This window comes from Vulpes lagopus, chromosome 23 (genome assembly GCF_018345385.1).
Source record: "Vulpes lagopus strain Blue_001 chromosome 23, ASM1834538v1, whole genome shotgun sequence".
Classification (NCBI taxonomy): domain Eukaryota; kingdom Metazoa; phylum Chordata; class Mammalia; order Carnivora; family Canidae; genus Vulpes; species Vulpes lagopus.
The window spans coordinates 32,273,675-32,292,521 of record NC_054846.1 but is presented as its reverse complement, the minus strand read 5'-3'; the positions used below and the strand labels follow the sequence as shown (position 1 = coordinate 32,292,521).

Sequence of the window (18,847 nt, the reverse complement as noted above, 5' to 3'; positions counted from 1 at the left end):
CTGTATTATTTTGGGCAAGTCACTGAACCTTCCAGAATAAACTTCCATCTATTAATCTACATAGTTATGCTAATAATTCTTCTTTTTCCTAACTTGAATGGCCTGAGAAGCTCATTCTCCATCTTGATTGGGCTGTGAACCCCTGTTTTCCCCCCAGCCCATTCATCATCACTAAGCATCCAATGCTTCCTTTTTAGTCATAACTGCAATGTCTGTCTCATGGTAGGTATTCACTGGACATTGTGAAATGGAATTAAATGATGCACACAAGAAGGAATAAGTAAGACACAAGATTTATTAAACACTTAACAAAAAGAAAAGAAAAGAAAATTCAAGAAGGCATAAGTAGGAGGAGAAAGGTGGGTGGGAGAGGACATAAAAAGACATAAACCGGCTAGTTTCCCAGAGTTGGCTGTAAAGTTGCTTAGGAAGCCACATAGATTCTGAAACTGTGGATAGACACTACACCCTACATCACAGTATGTACCTGACCTTGCATTATACTCTGTTCATACTCTCTACAGTGAGTAATCCATAACAGTGCAGCCTCAGAGAACTTTCAGCCATGGTGGAAAGTTCTACGGGCACCCTGTCCAAGAGAGGCAGCCCCTAGACACACGTAGCTGTCAAGTACTTGAAATGTGGCTAGCATAATTGAGGAACTAGATTTTTTTTTTTAATGTTAAGATGCAGTTACAGTCACATGGGGCTAATGGCTACCCTACAGAATTGTGACTTACATAGTGAATGAATGACCATATTCCTGTGTGGAGCAGAGGAGCGCTTCTAGGACAGCACCGTGGCTCAAAATAGTACATGCCTGGCAAAAAGAATCATCGTTATGGGGACTCCAATTTCCAAAACTACCCGAGATGTTGTTTCCTACAACTTGTGGATTAATACTGCTCTTTAACGGGTCATCGTATTCCATCCCCAGAAGCAGAAACAGAATTGAGTCTGCACCGTGGAACGCACTCCTGTCCCTTTCTGGAACTCAGTTTTCTCATCTGTAAAATGAAGCGTTGGACTTCATTTGATTGGGTCTAAAATCCTTTTCAGCTGCAGGGATTGGAAGCAAATTTATATGCACCGCTGGGAAGGATTTGCATGTTTGATTTTAAGTCTCATCTGTGAATTCCTGTCTTATCATCAGAATCTCTCCAGCACGTTTCTCTTTCCCTCTGTGCCTCTCCCTCTTCTTGTCTGTCCATAGTTCAAAAGATTTCTCCTGTTTGAATGGTTTATCCTTTTTGATTTATGCTGTTAGAAAGGTCTGTTTAGATAAGAGTTCAGACATACTTGGGTGCTGCTTACGCGCTCTAATTCAGAAAGACAACTTCAAATGGATCAAGGTTATCTAAAAGAAAGAACCAGAACTTCAGTCAAAGATCAGAAGGAAAGAAGAACATTATAAAATAAACTTGGGATAAATAATTCTAGAGTTTAAACCAAACCATGACAGGAAGCATGTTTTCCTTTCACAGAATCAGGCTAATTCTTCTGTGAAGGTTTTTTTGGGCATAAAGGAACTGCAGTTGCAGACATGCAGATTTTTGACGTGGCTCCTTGGAGTTTGTCAAAGAAAAACAATTCTGAAAATTCACTCTGGTCCCTCTGGCTCCCCTGGTTCTCTGCACCCTGAAACAGAAAAAGATTACACAAGTGCCACCTTTTGGACAAAACAGTGATAGCAACAAAGAGGCCACCCTTAAAGAGCATTAATTCTAGTTCATTCTCAAAAGAAAAAAATGAAGTGGTTGATCATTTTAATCTTATCATAATGCTTAGAAGTTGTATCCCACAGAGGTACGTAAATCGTTCAACTTAAAAATATAAGTAAAGGCTGAATTAAAACCTGGATTTGGTGTTCCTCGTTTTTTAAATAGTATATTTAAATAAAGTAAGTAAAGTATAGCTGACTCTGCTTTAAAACAATATGAAATAACCACAAAAGAATAAACATCTACCTGAAATACAAATTGTTTTCTTTTAGCCTTGATCATGCATGGAGACCTACTGGCAATAGTCATTATTTGCTCCCGGTTATCCTGCCCTAGTGAACTCAGTCCTTAACTTTACGTGGTGCTCTTTCTTTTAATTTTTTTTTTTTAATTTTTTATTTATTTATGATAGTCACAGAGAGAGAGAGAGAGGCAGAGACACAGGCGGAGGGAGAAGCAGGCTCCATGCACCGGGAGCCTGATGTGGGATTCGATCCCGGGTCTCCAGGATCGCGCCCTGGGCCAAAGGCAGGCGCCAAACCGCTGCGCCACCCAGGGATCCCTGCTCTTTCTTTTAGTATTCAGAATGGAAAACTGGAGAGGCAAATCCCTTTATTTTGCTAGAGAAGAAAATTCCTACTTGTTTTACCCCAAACCAAGGGGGGAAATGGTGCCAGGAACCTGCTAAGTTTCTCGGACTTGTCAAGTCCAACAAAACACGGTAGAGGATGTAAGCATAATTATCACTGAATATGTGTGAATACCCTTCACGTGTCCCAGGCATTATGGGCATGCCTTCCACTGTCATAAGGATTCCTGAGCAAAAGATGTTGCAACTGAAGAGTAGACAAGGCTGACCTTTAAAATGCTTCAGGGATGGAGGTAGAAGGATGTCGGAATTTATCTGAAGCCACATTGAGACATCCACAAATCCGACTTAGAGATAGTTCTCACTGGACTGACACACTGAAGTCGTGAGTATAAAACAACCCTCTTTATTTAATGTCTAATTCTCTCTCCGAAGAACCTTTCCAAGGTAATTTCCAAGGTAATTAGAGGCATAGAGGCATCCCTGAGAAATGGCTGATTGCTTCCATGGGTCTCTGAGTTCGTTTTCCCCAATTTATTTTGTTTGAACACCCACCTACACATTCAAGAATTAAAATTTTGTTTATGTTTAACTTAAGTTGCATTCTAACTCAGATTCTGCATCTTTCCCCCCAAATAAAGGCTATGATCTTAAAGTGTGAAATGAAAGCTGCCTCACCCATGATAAGCCATGATATTCTGAAGAACAATCTTTACTGAGTATAGATGCACTATCCTGACTTTCTGTATCTCCCATCCCCACCCCACCCCATAAATTTTAACAAAATTATTTGCCCTCAAGTTAAATATGTGAGAGATAGTTCGCTGAAGCAGCATTTTGTGTCTTATGCTCTGCCAACATGGGGATGTCAGATTTGGAGTTAAAATTGCTCAGCACGCCCAGCTGTGGTTGTCACTTGGCTCTCCTTTCCCCCCAAAACTCAAAATAGCTTATAATGCCACGTACCATATGTGGAGTAATAATTAAGCTTACCACGGTGCTTTCTGCTGGACAATCTTTTTGGCATAGAGCAGGCCATAAAATCCAGCTTTTTACGCAAATTTATCCAGCTTTTTTACAAATGCTTTAAAGATCATGACTGTAATATCGCTCGACAACTTGGCATGCTCGGAGCTGACTAATGGGCACTTTGGGGTGTCGAGTTTTATACCTTTTTTTTTCTTTCGGGACATATGCCAGAATTTGGGAATTAAATCAATAGCACACATGCACAGTCCTTGAACCCTGAAAACAAAGTGAGGGCATATAGTTTAATAGTATCCCGCAGGACAGATTTTGCAAAAATAATTTGGAACTTCAAATGAAAAGTAAATGTGAAGAACTTCCAAGGAAGTTTAGCATTTTGAATGAGTTTTTGGGAGCCCAGAGACAATATCATATTATTTTCCTAATTAGAATTCCTATATCTGGTCTTCCTTTATGGATGCATAAACCTCTTTAATTTGGCCACACACGCTCTGTTTGGGATTGCCCTCTTGCGTTTAATTTGCACCTCAAACAGTCACAAACCAGAAACACATGTCCCAAATCATGTGTCTTCAGGTTCTGTCACATTGTTGGTATAAAGCAGAGGCATTGTGAGAAATGCCTGTGAAAAATAAAAGATTGAAGTATTTATAGAGAAAGATCAGGATGGCTTAAACTTGGTTTTATTTTTTTATTTATTTTTGTTATTTTATTTTATTTTTTTAACTTGGTTTTAGAGGTCAACTAAAAGGAATGGGCTCAAAGGTCTCCCTTTAGACACACACAAAGCAACAAGGCATATTTATTTATATAAACAAGTCTCAGGCAGACTCCTTCAGAACTGCAAGACTGATAAAAGGAGAAAAAAATCAGAAAAAGCTACTTGTGATTATTGGACAAGTTTATTTTCTCTAAACTGTAAGAGCCTTATCAAAGCCTTATTCCTTCTGATACTGTGTTTATTTTTTAAAATATTTTATTTATTTATTTGAAAGAGAGAGAGTGTGCATGCAAAAGAGAGAGACAGAGACAGAGATAGAGATAGAGATAGAGATAGAGATAGAGATAGAGAAAGCACAAATAGGGAAAGGGGCAGAGGGAGGAGGAGAAGTAGACCCCCCGCTGAGCAGGGAGCCCAGGGGCTTTGACCCTGGGACCCTCTGAGATCATGACCTGAGCCAAGGCAGATGCTTAACTGACTGAGCCACCCCGCACCTCTTTTCTGATATGTGTGTAATTAAAATTCATAGTGGATATAGGAAAAAAAACCCAGAAGCATAAATTTCACATTGCACTTATATTCCAGAAGGTTCCTGGTCATATCACAGTTTACAAACTGGTCTGTTGTATAGTTATTTTATATACTTTAGCCTACACATGTTTCCTCATCAGAGAAAGCAAATATCTAAATAGCATGTTTAAAGTTTCTTTTTGAAACTCCTTCTTCTGTTTTCAAAATATAAAAAGTATTAGATATATGTACATACATACATATGTATTGCATATATGTCCATACACATATGTAAGCATTAGATATATGTGCATACACATCATACTTTGTGTGTGTGTGTAATTTGGGGTCTTCATATCTCACCACATTGTGTGTGAGAAGGGTGGGATTTAGACACAGTGTGGTGCCATTGTGCCAAAGGCCTATATATAGCCCTTTTTGATCTCAGTAGAAAATATTATAAAATTAATGCAAATAATTAAAAGTCACTTTATTCTCAACAGAGGAATTATTAAAATACAGAAAAGTTCTTTGTCTACTTATACTTTCACAAAAAGCAAAAAACAATATTTTGTTACTTAAAATGATATGGTAAGAGATCGTGGATATTAAATTGGAGTGTAGGGTCTGAATTTTATTTCCACTATCTGTTAATATCTAAGATCTTGTGCTCCTGGGAAGTCATGAAGCTCCTGAAGTCTGACTCTGTGGGTTGTGGTGACAATTAGTGTGGTTACAAAGACGTATCTTTTAGATGTCTTATAATTTCCTGTGTTTTTTCCACAGGGGACACTTAGTAAATATTTATTTTGCCTATTTTGAAAGCCTAAATACTTTTCACTGAAACCACCCAGTTGCACAAGGTGAATGAGCACTAATATTACCGTAATGTTGAAATGGAAATGAAGAAATGGCCTTTGGAATGACTTTCTTGTTTTTTTGTAAACAAGCTCCTTCTAAAGCTTTGCAAAAAGGCCCTTCCTCCAAGAGGCCCTTACAGATAAACTCCACTCTGATAAACTGCAATCTTTTTTGTGTCAATTAACCACAATTACCCCAGGATGCCTTTAATCAGTTTAAAATCCTCAAAAGAACAACTCACTTCTAAAGTTCAGCCCAACCATATCTTATGATAGCAGGGCATGAACCATAAATGTTTCCTTTCATTCATTCATTCATTCATTCACTCATCCATTTATGTATTTGTCATTAAATCAGTCATTTATTCAACAAATGCTCACTAAGGCTTGAGCATGTAAGAGTGTTGGATTTCTCTGGAAAAATGAGAGAACAGAAGATGCAGGTGTGCATATTTGTCTTACTGAGTATCTCAGTTATTGAACAATTTCCTGTGTTTACTTCACACTCCTCACTATGAACTGGGCAATCAGAGATGAAGAGGATGATCCCCTCCATAGCTGCAGGTATTTCACTGTCCATGAGGGTCTGTGTGCTCATTTCAGCTTGATGACCACATGAGGCCATTATTCTCAACTCAGAAGGGCCCAGAAACATGTCCAGGCTGATAAGAAGTAAAGATGTCCTCAATGTTTATGCCTCAGATGAAGATATTGCATGTAATCTTGTGTTGTAATTTTTAAATTTTATTCCTTAAAGAGGGTTCCAAATACTTATGATTTCAAGCCACACAAACCTGATTTGTTTCTACTATACCTGTACTGTTCCTTTTTTAGTTTTGTTTCATTATATTAAGATATCCAAACCAGTGGTTCACAACTGTACTGTACATGATAGTTATATGGAAAAATATTTTACAATGTGATTCCCAAGTTCCTACCCTACAGAACATCTGTTTCAGTAGGGGTTGCAATCTTAAGAATATGGATATACATACATATATAATATATATTGCATTTATACATCATGCATGTGATATATATGAATATATATGATCAGATATACAGAGTATATATGCTGTATATAATAGAATTTGTTAGTTTTCTATTTGGAAATGATGAAAACTGAAAGGGATGAGGGAAGGGTAGAAGGCTCAGTTTGGTTAAGCAGTCTTTTTCCAAGTAGCCCTTGAGCAGGCATTTGGAGGTATTGATTGCACTCATTTCAACCCTGCCGTAGAACAGCTAATCATTCACGACTGCTTGGTAATGCCCTTGCCACTATATTTCAGCTCCAATTTCACAGTGGCCACAATAAAAATGATGAAATCTTACACATTGGCCCTAAAACAAATGTAAGTGGTTCCTACATCTCCACTTTGTAGACTCTGATCTACAGCACTTTTAGTCCTTTTGCTAATACACCATATTTCTCTTTATCTCCTGCCTCAATTTTAACCTCTCTTCCTCCCACACGACCCCTAGGTCCTTACCAGCCGCCTGGTTCTACCTCATTCCCACAGTTTCTAGCCACCTACTTTTCCACTCCTCCAGTCCATCTGCCATAAACAGTAATGGAAATCTTTAGAGATACCATCTGCTGCCTATTATTGTCTCTGATCAGTCAAGTTTATAAGCATTACCTTTACTTCATGTACCCTGGGACCTGGAAGTGACTGGCTCAAATAATAAAATATCATCACTAATAAGGAAATAGCTATCAAAGAGTACAATAAGCTCCTTTTTTCTTGTCCTTTACCACTATTCAACCAAATCTAGTCCCAAATCAAAGATTCTGGAAAATACTGCCCCCCCTTACATTTTTAGCCAGTTGAGAACTGAAACGTAGTTGAGACTTAAATTATTCAGAGATCTCGAAAATAGTGGAATAGGAATGCAGACTGATGAGTAATAGAAAATATATAGTATTTTAAAGGATTAGTCAGAAGAGATTAAAGAAGAGATTAAAGATCGTTACTCAATGAGAAATTAATTGAAGGAGTGAAAATAAATCAATTTCCCACCAATTCTTTTACTAAATGACAACAATTTCTTTAGTCTTTACCGTGTAGTACTACTATTTCTATAGTAAATTACAAATTTAAAATATACTTGATATAAATATTTAAGCCCCAATACTAAATCACATTTATTACCTAAAATATATATTACAACCATTTAAATAATTGTGTGAAGTACTAAACTGATTAAAATATTTAAATGATATGTGTTTTGCATACATACAATTGTCTTCTTTGTTCTAAAAGATTTACATACATACAATATTTTTAAATAATATAAGACCTCATCATGCGTATTATTTTACAAAATAAATCTTAACAAGATGATGTGAATCGTTCTGAAACCAAAATATGTGTTACGTATTGTTTTCTACAACACAGCAATATCTAGAAGTACTTAAACTTGATAGAATAACCCACCACCACCACCTGCTGTTTGAAACAGAAAATTCAATTGAGTGAGTTCAGTTTACAGGAATAGAAACTCAAAGCTTGATCTAGTTGTAAATTGTCTTGGGGATAAAGTACTATCATCATCATTATCTCTCAGATTTTAAGGTTTTTAAATAATGTATATTTTGAGCATGTTCTTGGATTTTGAAGTACACTGATATCACAAAGAAAGAAAGAATTAGATGGAGCAGAACAAGAAAAACCAAGTCAGATAAATAAACGCTTTGAACTTGAGTGCTCTGTTGTACTCTAAAGATGAGAGAATTTGAATTTTTCTGCCAAGGAATCAAATAAGCTTTTCTTCGTACATGTTCATTCTTCCGTATATTTGCTCCTGGCAACAGGTACGTTGTCAAAGTAATGCAGGGGGAAAATATGACTTTTTCTTAAGTCAAACTTGGATTTGAAATCTATAGCCCTTTTACCTGTTAACTTTGAGTTCAGTCCAGTTATGCAACCTCTCTAAATCCTCTGCTGTAGATGTAAAAAATTGGGATATCAACATGAACCTAGGGTTTTATGAGACTTTGAGATAGTGAAATGTGAAGCACCAGGGACACATATTAGGCACCAGATTAGTGGCATCTCTGATTCTATTATTTTATCCACAATTGACATATATAAGAAAAGTGTAAAAACCTAGGCTTCTATATTTTTGAAAGAAAGTTTATTAGCATTTCTGTTTCTGTAATGTGTTGCTGTGCCCTTAGGTTAAATGGACTTAACTGATTTCATTTGTAATCTTTTGAGTTCCCTATATGCCCTTGGCAACAGAGTAGAACAATAGGACTAAAATCCCAAATTTGGGAAGTTCAAGTCAAGCCAGACCATGGACAGATGTGAGGGTTATCGTGAGAACAGAAGTTTTGTCTTTCAAATAAACGTCAAGTGTAGAACTTGAGTCAGACAGTCAACCTGATAGAAACATCAGATTTAGTGTAGGTGGGCGTTACAATCTCAGCCTACAATCCAGTTGGAGATTATCTTTTGACAAGAAGAGTAGGAGAGGAGTACAGACAGTCCAAACACATGTTCATGAATATATTTGGATTCATCGGATGATGCAAGATCACTTTGGAAAGCAAGAATCTTTCCCTCATGGATGAGTTTCCAATAGATTTTAAAGAATGGACTTTTATCCTGTTTTCTGCTATAATCCTGTAGAAAGTAGTAATTTTTTAACACCTCATTATTATCCTTAGAAAGTAATATTGTGAGTAGGACCAACACTAGGAGCCTTCTGTACAAATTCAATTAGATGAGAAGAATGAAATAGGTCTATATCATGGAGGTCTTTAGTATTACATAGAATTATGTAATGCATGGATGAAAAAATAAATATAGAGATGGATAGATGGATGGACAGACAGAGAGGGTTCAGAAAAGGAGTTTATCCGGGGAAAAAGGAAAGCTGTTCCTCACAGTGGAATTCTGACTAATAAAGATAAAAGGAATGATAGAAATAGAAAATCAGTTTGGACACCACCCTAGTAATATCGGTGTCAGGTAAGAATTATCAATGGATTTGTAAATAAAAGTATAGTGAAAAGCAGGATAATTATATAATCTCAAAGCAGCTTTCAACACAGTATTAAGCTTGCAACACAGTGCAAAGGGGAAATGGCTTTACTTTGGAGAAAATTGGTGGATAACACCTTTACCAAGTGGACAAAGCTGAAATCTCTGTCCCATTAATATAGCACATCATGATATACTGAGAAAGACACATTGCTCCTGGGATATTCCTGCCTAAAGTGCATAACTTGAACCTACTAATACGGAAGCATCAGACAAACCCAAACTGAGAAACATTTAACAAGATAACTGGCCTGTAATCTTAAAAAAAAAAATCTAAGTCATTAAAAGACAAAAACTGAGGATCTGTTATAGTAAGTAAGGTAAGGGACATGACAACTATCTGCAACGTGTGATCCTGGATTAGGTAAGAACGTTTGAGGCACAAATGAATGAATTTGAATATATGGCTTCTAGATTCTATACTAGTGCTATTAATGTTAGTTTATTTTATTCATTGTAATGTGGTTAAGTAACAGAAGATGTATACTGATGTACTTAGATGTAAAGGGTATTATGTCTGCAAATTACTCTCAAATATTTTAGAAATAGAGTATGTAACTACAAGTATATTTATATTTATGTTTACATTTATATCCATAGCCATACTCATGGAGAGAGGGGGGGGAAGAACGAGAGAGAGAGAGAATGGTAAAGCAAACAAAGATGTATTAAAAGCTGGGGATTCTAGGTTAGGATATAGCAGAACTCTTTGAACTAATTTTGCACATTTTGGACATCTGAAATTATTTCAAAATTAAAAATTGAAAATGATAAAAGAAAGAGAAGGAGGGCAAATAGGAAAAGAAGGAAGCATGAGAGGAGGAGGAGGCAAAGGTAGAGGAGACACGGGATGAGAAGGGCTTAACCTCTCAGAAGGTCTTAGAGCAAAACCCTCTCATTTCCAAGTATTCTATAACCTCAGTAATAGAAGCATCAATTTATTGAATGAGGATAATTTGGTTGGGAAACAGGAAAAAACAACCAGAGCTGGAGTTTATGATGAACTGCACATCTAATCCAAAGCATTTTCTGCACTAGAGACTCTATGAGGACAAGAAACAGGTTGGTTTTTGCTCACGATTGTTCATCCAGTTCTGATATGGCGCCGGGACCTAGGATGTGCTCAATAAATGCCCATGAAGGGAATAATGTACAATTCCTACCCTGTGACTTATCTAACTCTTGTTCTCCCCTTTTGAAATTGTCTGAACACCTTCGTAAATCCTGTCCACTAAACACGCAGGGATTGTAAGTATATAATTATTCAACTTGAGCAACCCTTGCAAGACAGGAAAACTAAATTATGTGGGACCGAGAAAGATGAAATCTGACATTACTCCGTAACGAAACACGGGCATATCTTTGCTGGCCTGTGCTAAAAGGAAGGTTTGTGGTTCACTCGCATTCTTTTCCTCCTAGTGAGCAATTGTAAATCTCCTAGAACATTAATATTAATAGCCTTAAACAGCTGTGGGAGAGTTGTGGTAAAAACAAGATGGCTGGTGGAGTCAAGTGTCATATTTCAAACTAAAATCCAAGGTCTCAGCAGCATCTAACTTCTTGGAATGTGAGTTGTGAAATTTGAAATTACTAGAATAATTGGAAGTGCTAGAGGACATTAGAGGAGTTGTCATTAAATTGGACATATAAACAAGCCTGAGGGGCCACATGTGGCAAGAAATGTCTCAAATCTGCCACTCAAACTTAATCTCTATTTTTGGTGACATCTACTTTTTCATTTATGTTAGATGGTAACTAAACAGGCCAAGTCTGAGCATTGCCTGTGAGCCTTCACCCTAAGGCAAATCCTTCAATAGAGCTTTCAGGATGACGTCAAAGGAATATCACATCTCCACACTCTACCCATAGCTAAGATGTGCCATGGTGAGTCCCTCACCCAATGCCAACCAATTCATACACCCAGGGACACCTATGCAGTGGCCTGGAGCACAAGACTGAGGTATAGGGATGACAGCTATAGTGGGGTTTTATATTTTGTGGTTTTATTTAGCAGAAGTGCTGAGACATAACTGACATAAAGTAATTGTGCATATTTATTGGGTAGGGTTTGATGTTTTAACATATATACACCCACGATGTCTTCATCACAATGGAGATATTGAACAAACCTCTCATTCCCAAGTTTTCTCCTGCCCCTTTGTAACTCCCCTCTCATGCTCCCTTCCTCCCATATAAAGCAACCATTTATCTGCTTTCTACTACTATATGTTAATTTTCATTTGCTAAAACAGATAGAACCATATTGAATCCTATTTTATATAGCTTCTTTTATTTAGCATAGTTATTCTACTGACATTTAGATCCTGCATGTTGCAGCATAAATTCCTTTTCACTATAGGCTGGTACTCTATTTTATAATACGTAGCAGTTTGTTTATTAATTTATCTGTTGATGAACATTTGGGTTATTTGTAGTTATTAAAAATAGGGCTAGGACGCCTGGGTGGCTCAACAAGTGAGCATCTACCTTTGGCTCAGGGAGTGTGATCCTGGGGTCTGGGATCAAGTCCCACATCAGGCTCCCTGCAGGGAGCTTGCTTCTCCCTTTGCCTATGTCTCTGCTCTCTCTCTGTGTGTCTCTAATGAATAAATAAATAAAATCTTTAAAAATAAATAAATAATAAAAATAGGGCTGATATTAACAATGTAAAAGTTGTTCTAAAGACATAAGCTTTCATTTCTCTTGAGTAAATAGCTAAGATCAGAAGAGCTGAGTTTATGTTTAACTATTTAAGAAACTGTCAAACTATTTTCCAAAGTGGTTGTGTCATCTTGCATTCCTAACAGGAATGTATAACAGTTCTAACTCCCCTAAGAACTTTGCCAACACTTCATGGAGTAGGTCTTTTTTTTTTTTTTTTTTTTAAGCCGTTCTAATAGGGATATGTTGTTAGCTCATTGTGGTATCTCATTAATTTGTATTTTCAGGATAACTAGCGATAGGGAACATCTTTTGACATGTTGTCATCAGTAGATATTTTAGTGATTTATCTTTTTAGTAGATATTTTAGTGATTTTTAGTTAACAATAACTAATAATACGATCAGATAATTGTGGCAATATACCATAATACAAGTTATGTGAATATGGTCTCTTTCTCTCTCTCAAAGTATCTTATTTTACTGTGCTAAGCATTCCTGTGATGATGGGAGAGGATAAAACCCCTAGGTGATGGGATGAAGTGAGGGGAACAATGTAGGCACAGGGACTTGGGGTTAGGCTACTACTGACTTCTGACAATAGGTCACAAGAGGGGATCATCCCTTTCTGGACCACAGTTGACCATGGTTAACTAAAACTGTAGAAGTAAAACTGAGGATAAGGGAGGACTGCTTTGGATATTCTAAATGCGTATTCTTTATCATATATCTTGAAGCATACATATCATATGCATACATGTGCTTTGCAAATGTTTGCTCCCTGACTGTGACTTGCCTTTTCATTCCCTCAACAGCGTCTTATAAAGAGGAGATTTTTTAAAGATTTATTTATTTATTTATTTAAGAGAGAGAGAGAGAAGGAGGGAGAGAGAGAGGAAGAAGAGTGGCGGGAGGGACAGAGGGAGAGAGAGAAATGTAAGCCGACTCATTACTGAACAGAAGCCTACTGCTCAATCTCACAACCCTGAGATCACGACCTGAGCCAAAATCAAGAGTCAGACACTAAACTGACTCAGCCACCCAGACGCCCAAAATTTAATTTTTAATTTTAATGAAAATTTTCTATTTTAAATTTTTTTGAATTTTTAAATTAAATTTTAATTTTAAAAAAATTAGTGAATGACAACAGATTAATCTGTCCTTTTATGGACTATGTTTTTCTTTTGTTTTTATTGTTTTGTGTTGTTATAGTGTTGGGAGAGGTATGAATTAACAGGGCTTATGAAAAATGCTGAAAAGTGAGGAAAGGTTAATTCATCCAAAATTTTATGAAAACTTTCTACCACAAATTATGCTTTAGAACTTAAACAATTTCCCTTGATGTGAATACACATCAAGAGCTCAATAAAGCTTCTAGAATTTACACCCTAGATTAGTCACTGTCTTCATTAAGACTTCTAGCCTTCATTCTCTGTGGCTAACTCCAGGGAAGCCATAGCTATTGAGGAGTTCCCAACGTATGGCAACTGGTGTCACCTACAACTAAATGTATTGGGAAGATCAGAAAACCAATTCAAGGTTACTCTGTCAAAACTTGCATCAAACAGAAGGGCCCTTGAGCTACATAGTATTTGGAGTAGCCCACTAAACATGAAGTACAGTAGGCCCCCAAACAATAATATGTTATGAAATGAAGTGGAATTGTAATGAGATCAAGACACATCACAATCACCTCGTGAGATGCACTATTTTTTTTTTGAGATGCACTATTAAAATAGAAAAGTTTATCAAAATCCTGTACATCAATATTTTTTTTTTGTTTTGGATTGTACATTAAGAATAAACTCTACAATTAGCAGTAAGCCATTGTTTATTTGGAGAAAGAAATCTTCAAAAAAATGTGTGGGGACTTTTTAAAAGCCTGGATCAAATATCCTTCAAAACCATCTTACTCTGTTTATTCTAACAACATACTTAGCAGGTATCATTATAACATTCGTAATACACTAAATTTACTAGATAATATGTAATAACAGTTTAAATTATTTCTCTATTCAATATGAATAAATTGAGCCCCATCCCAGAGTTCCAAGAACTGTTGAAGGCATTGAGGATCTAGCAGAGAACAAAATGTATATTAAGTGGTGATCAATGCTAGGAAGAAAAATCAAGTAAAGAAGGAAATTAGAGGTTGATAGGGATGTGCTTTTCAACTAAGAGGGTAGAAAATTTTTCTTTAATAAGATAACATCTGAACAGACATCTAAATAAAGTGACAAAAAAAATAAAGTGACAGAGTAAGCCATAATTTTTTTAAAGATTTTATTTATTTGAGGGAGAGAGAGAGCACAAGCAAGGGGGAGAGGGAGAAGCAGGCACCCTGCTGAGCAAGCAGCCCAAGGTGGGACTCAATCCTGGAGCTCATGAGCATGGCAGATGCTTAAGTGGCTGAGCCCCCCAGGTGCCCCATGAGCCATGTTAATATCTGGGGAAAGAATGTCCGGATATGGGGAAGAGCAAATGCCTAAAATCCAAAGCAGTGGCATGTTTGGGCATGTTCAAGAAGCAGTAATGAGCTAGAGCATGCCAAGAATTAGACTTATATAATGAAGATCCCTTGGTTTCTTACCTTCTATCAAATGTACCTCACTGCTTCTTAAACTCAATAACCTCTTTGTAATATAAATTCTTTTTAAAATTCTGATTTTTTTTCAAGTACCCATCATCAGTGGCTTTTCACATATACTTCATGAATTTCAACCTGTCTCTAATCTTTGGGCAATCACAGGTGCAGCTCTGAGCTGTTCAGAATCAATCCACAAAATTTCAAGGGGGCTTATATTTCAATTTCTCATCATCCACTCAAGAATATAAGAAGCATAAAAGGAAAGACATGAATTTGAACATAAGAAATATAGATAAAAAGCTGTATATTTGTAAAGTTTTCCTGGGAGCCAGATTAGAATTGTTAACAATACTTGTCATTACGAGAACACTTGAAACAAAAATTGTATATAATCATTTCTGTTAATTTACTGTAAAACCTAAGTGGTAAAAAACACTGCTAGGAATTTCTGCCTATGAAGTTGTCCTCTGCAATACACTGTTAGCTTTTTTCTATTTATAAGAGTGCTTGCAATATTTTGTTCTTGGTGTTTTTCAGAGAAAAGAGGAAATAAAATACAAAAATTATTTATATTAACTAAGCAAGGGAGAATTTTATTTATGCAAAGCAATCAGCATCCACAAAGGTACTGCAACAATTTATAAATACTATTTTGGTAAGAGGTTTTTACCAAAATGCTGAATTCAATCTCCTTTGCTTTGTCTTTGTGACACATCAAACAGTTCACTGGTTGTGTGTGTAGGTCTCAACCTAAGGCAATTTTACATCTCCCATTGTAAAAGTATGCTTGCAATTTAATTCAGATCAATTCCTTTCTCTTTTTCTACTACAAGGCACTTGATACTTCTTCCCTGGTCATGAGTTTAAGGAGAAGGGGAGATCAAGAAAAAGTTAGGGGTAGGAAGGCAAATCTCCAGTCAGAGATAAAGCCAATGATATAAAGAATCAGATAGGATTCATTATATGGCTGGGTTTCCTTTATGGAAAACATCTTGTTCTAAGGAGCCTTCCATTTAAGACACTCGTAATAACAAATAGCTGATTCAAAGTCCCTTTTGGCAGCAAACTCATATAAGACACTGGATTCCTGACCCAGAGGGTAAAGGAGTTATATCTTCTCTAGAAATGGACAAAGTCTCTACAGAGTATTTACAAATTCACTATATGAAGAAGGTTTGGACAAAATTAATAGAGGGACGTAGACAGTGCACACAAAATCTTAGGAGACTCCAGTCTACTGGTTTTTAAAATATTCATAGAATATTTATAGAACCTAATGGCTCTAAATACTCATATTAGTGATACCACCAATACGTGGCCTTCATGTCAACTGGACACTTAACCGTCCTACATTGGAAAAGGTGAATGTTAGCTTCACTTGCAAGGTATAGTTTAGGATCCTGAATCATGTGGGTTAAGCCACAAAATTAAAAATAGAGACATTTCAATGATCTTTAAATAAATGTAATCCAGTTAGAGCTCAGCTCTCTGAACATAAGAAATAAATCATACCTGGAATTGTGTTGTCTTCTCATCCAAGTTGCAAAGATATATATTTCTTTATGAAAAATAGTTATTTTGGAGTCTGCATGCCCAAGCATTTTTTATCTGCTTTTTTATTGCAGATAATTCAGGTCTTCAGGGGAATTCACGGATCAAAAAAAAAAATAATACATTCTTTCCATTTTATAGAATATTTCTATCACTAAATATAACTCAATGCCAATTTCTGCAGTATCCATCTATATTACAAAAAGCCCAATAAATACTGGAGTTGGAAACATTTGTAGATTCTTGAAAGATTTCTGATGTTTAGTTGGCAAAAGCTGCAAAAGGTTGAATTTTCCTCAAAAATATATTTCACAGAATTAGAGTGAACTTTAAGTGTGCCTTGCAGGGATGAGTACAGACAGACAATATTTTTCTTTTTTCATTTTTTTTTCTGTTTTAACAGTGACTTAAACACAGATTATTTGTTTATGCTGCAGTCAAAGTTGTAATCTTAATATTGAGGGACACAGCACTGCAGCAAGTTTTCTATTATGCTTTTGTTGTTGGGATGGTGGTATTCTCTTGTCTTGTCTGCAGTTTCTACAGTTTGTTTGTTTGTTTGTTTGTTTGTTTGTTTTAAGGAGGCTTCACACCCTGTGCAGAGCCAGACACAGGGCTTCAACTCATAACTCCGGGAACAAGACCTGACTTGAGATCAAGAGTTGGTGCCCCTCAGGGCCCCCCAATTTTTTTCCTATTGTTTCACTAGGTTTATATTAAATATATGTGTCACCTCTCCTTTTCATCTGTGTGGTTATTTGTTGGGGGTAGGAGTTAAATTCCATTTCTGGGCATTTCTCAAAAGTGCACCAACCTCCCACATCTTATTAGGTTCTTATAAAATTTTCAGATTGTCGCAGTACTGAGTTATAGACGGCCTTGAGGGCTAAATTTTGTTTAAAACCTGAGCCGTGTTTTATTATTAACTGGTAAACATGTTTTAAAAAACCCTCGATTCAGTAATAAAGCATTTAATCATCAGTGGCCTAGAAGATTTTGGGAAATAAGAATACACTGAGGAGAAGTAAGTCATGACAGATCCTAACTGGTTTTTGGAGGACTGTTTTCACCTCCCTCCCCCCAAGTCCCACGGAATCCTGATGAACACTATGCATTTCCCAGAAGTGGAAACATCCCCCCCCCGCCCATGAGGTATAAACTGCAAGATAATCCTGGTAAAACGTGTAATGATTCTGACTTGCAGAGTTCCATCAGAGAATCTGCGCATTAGAAGTGCCTCTCTTTTGCACTGTCTTAAAGAACACACACACATTTTCCAGGCATAGAAAAAATTTCAGTCTTCTACAAAGGAAATGCTTGCAACTATAAATCATGCTCAGTGCTGACCAAAGACCAGCAGAGAAACCAATATAAAAATGTGAAACAGAAATGTTAAAAAGGAAAAAGAAAAAAATGTCACTCTGAAAATTTCTTATTACTGTGAATATATTCCTACCTACATGGTTTACTCAGGAAAACAAAAAAGAAACATCTGAGAAAGATCTAATATTAACTAAAAGATCTAATGCAAATTGAAACTTCTAGATATAAAACTATTTAAAAATTAAGCAAAAAGCATACTTCACCTTCTACTTAATGACAAATCATGAATATATTTGAGATATATTTATAAGATATAAATATCAATGGAAATTTTTTGGAAAAACAATGTCTGAAAAATACGGCATATTAAATATTTTACCTTCCATCTTGATTCCTTGGAGTTTGGATCATAGTCTGCAGAAACCTGAAGTTGGCTGGGCAAGAAGCAGTAGAGAGCTCAGGCAGGCCTTAGGTCCACTATGTTTCTTAGATCAAAATTATTCCCCACATTACTGTTTCTGAAATCGTCAACTTTGCAGATTGGAGCAAAAGGAAAGATGCAAATTTGTTAACAACCTACTCTGTGCACCTCAAATAAAATTTACATATAGTGCTCATGCCAGCCTCTAAGCTAGGACTCACCATGTCTGTCCTAAGAGTTGAATGAATGAACAAATGAGAACTCTATCATAACCTGCTTTATCCCAGAGTCAGACCTGGGTTTGTGTCTTTTTGTCTCTGCCATGTGTCATGTTCACTGGGCAGTTGCCAGCATTCTTTGTCTTCCCCACTGATTACACTCAGTATCTAACCTCTGTCACCTCTCAGAGGCTGAAGGCAAAGCCTGAATCTTCTTTTTTCCTGAAGGCCTTTGGGGACATGGTGGTCAGATGAAGTTGGCCAGCTGATAAGCTTTGAGAAGGACCAAAAGCACAGAAAGAAATTGTTTGTAAATGCAGGCATTGGGGTGGCACAGAAGAATTTTTCCTTTCATGGAAAGAAGACTGTCCAGTGAGTACTAGTGTGCACAGCCTCCTCTTCTCCATCCCTCCAAGAAAAAGTATATAAAAAGCAGGAATCCTATGGTTCTAAGGTTCTAGTAGATTCCTGACCCTAGTAGGGCTGCTGAATCTGGTCTTGTAGCACAGGATACCCTTCTGTGAGGGCAAATAGAGGGACCCTGGATCAGGCCCACTTGCTAGTATCCTTGACCTTGCACTTCTCTGACGTGAGTTTTTGTTTTGTTTTATTTGGGTTCACTAGGAACCCTAATCTATTCCAACTCATCAT

General features: G+C 36.7%; 1 long non-coding RNA gene across 3 annotated transcripts in view; it reads right to left on the bottom strand.

Moving 5' to 3' along the window:
* Window positions 1-277: 277 nt before the first annotated feature.
* LOC121481668 overlaps window positions 278-18,847 on the bottom strand; it is a 99,570-nt gene continuing 81,000 nt past the window's right edge. For 2 of the 3 annotated variants that reach the window (XR_005985338.1, XR_005985337.1), the window contains one exon: window positions 278-1,638. This is a non-coding gene — a long non-coding RNA (uncharacterized LOC121481668). Of the gene's footprint in view, window positions 1,639-17,936; window positions 18,089-18,847 lie in introns of all 3 variants that reach the window. The other variant, XR_005985336.1, reaches the window with a different exon arrangement.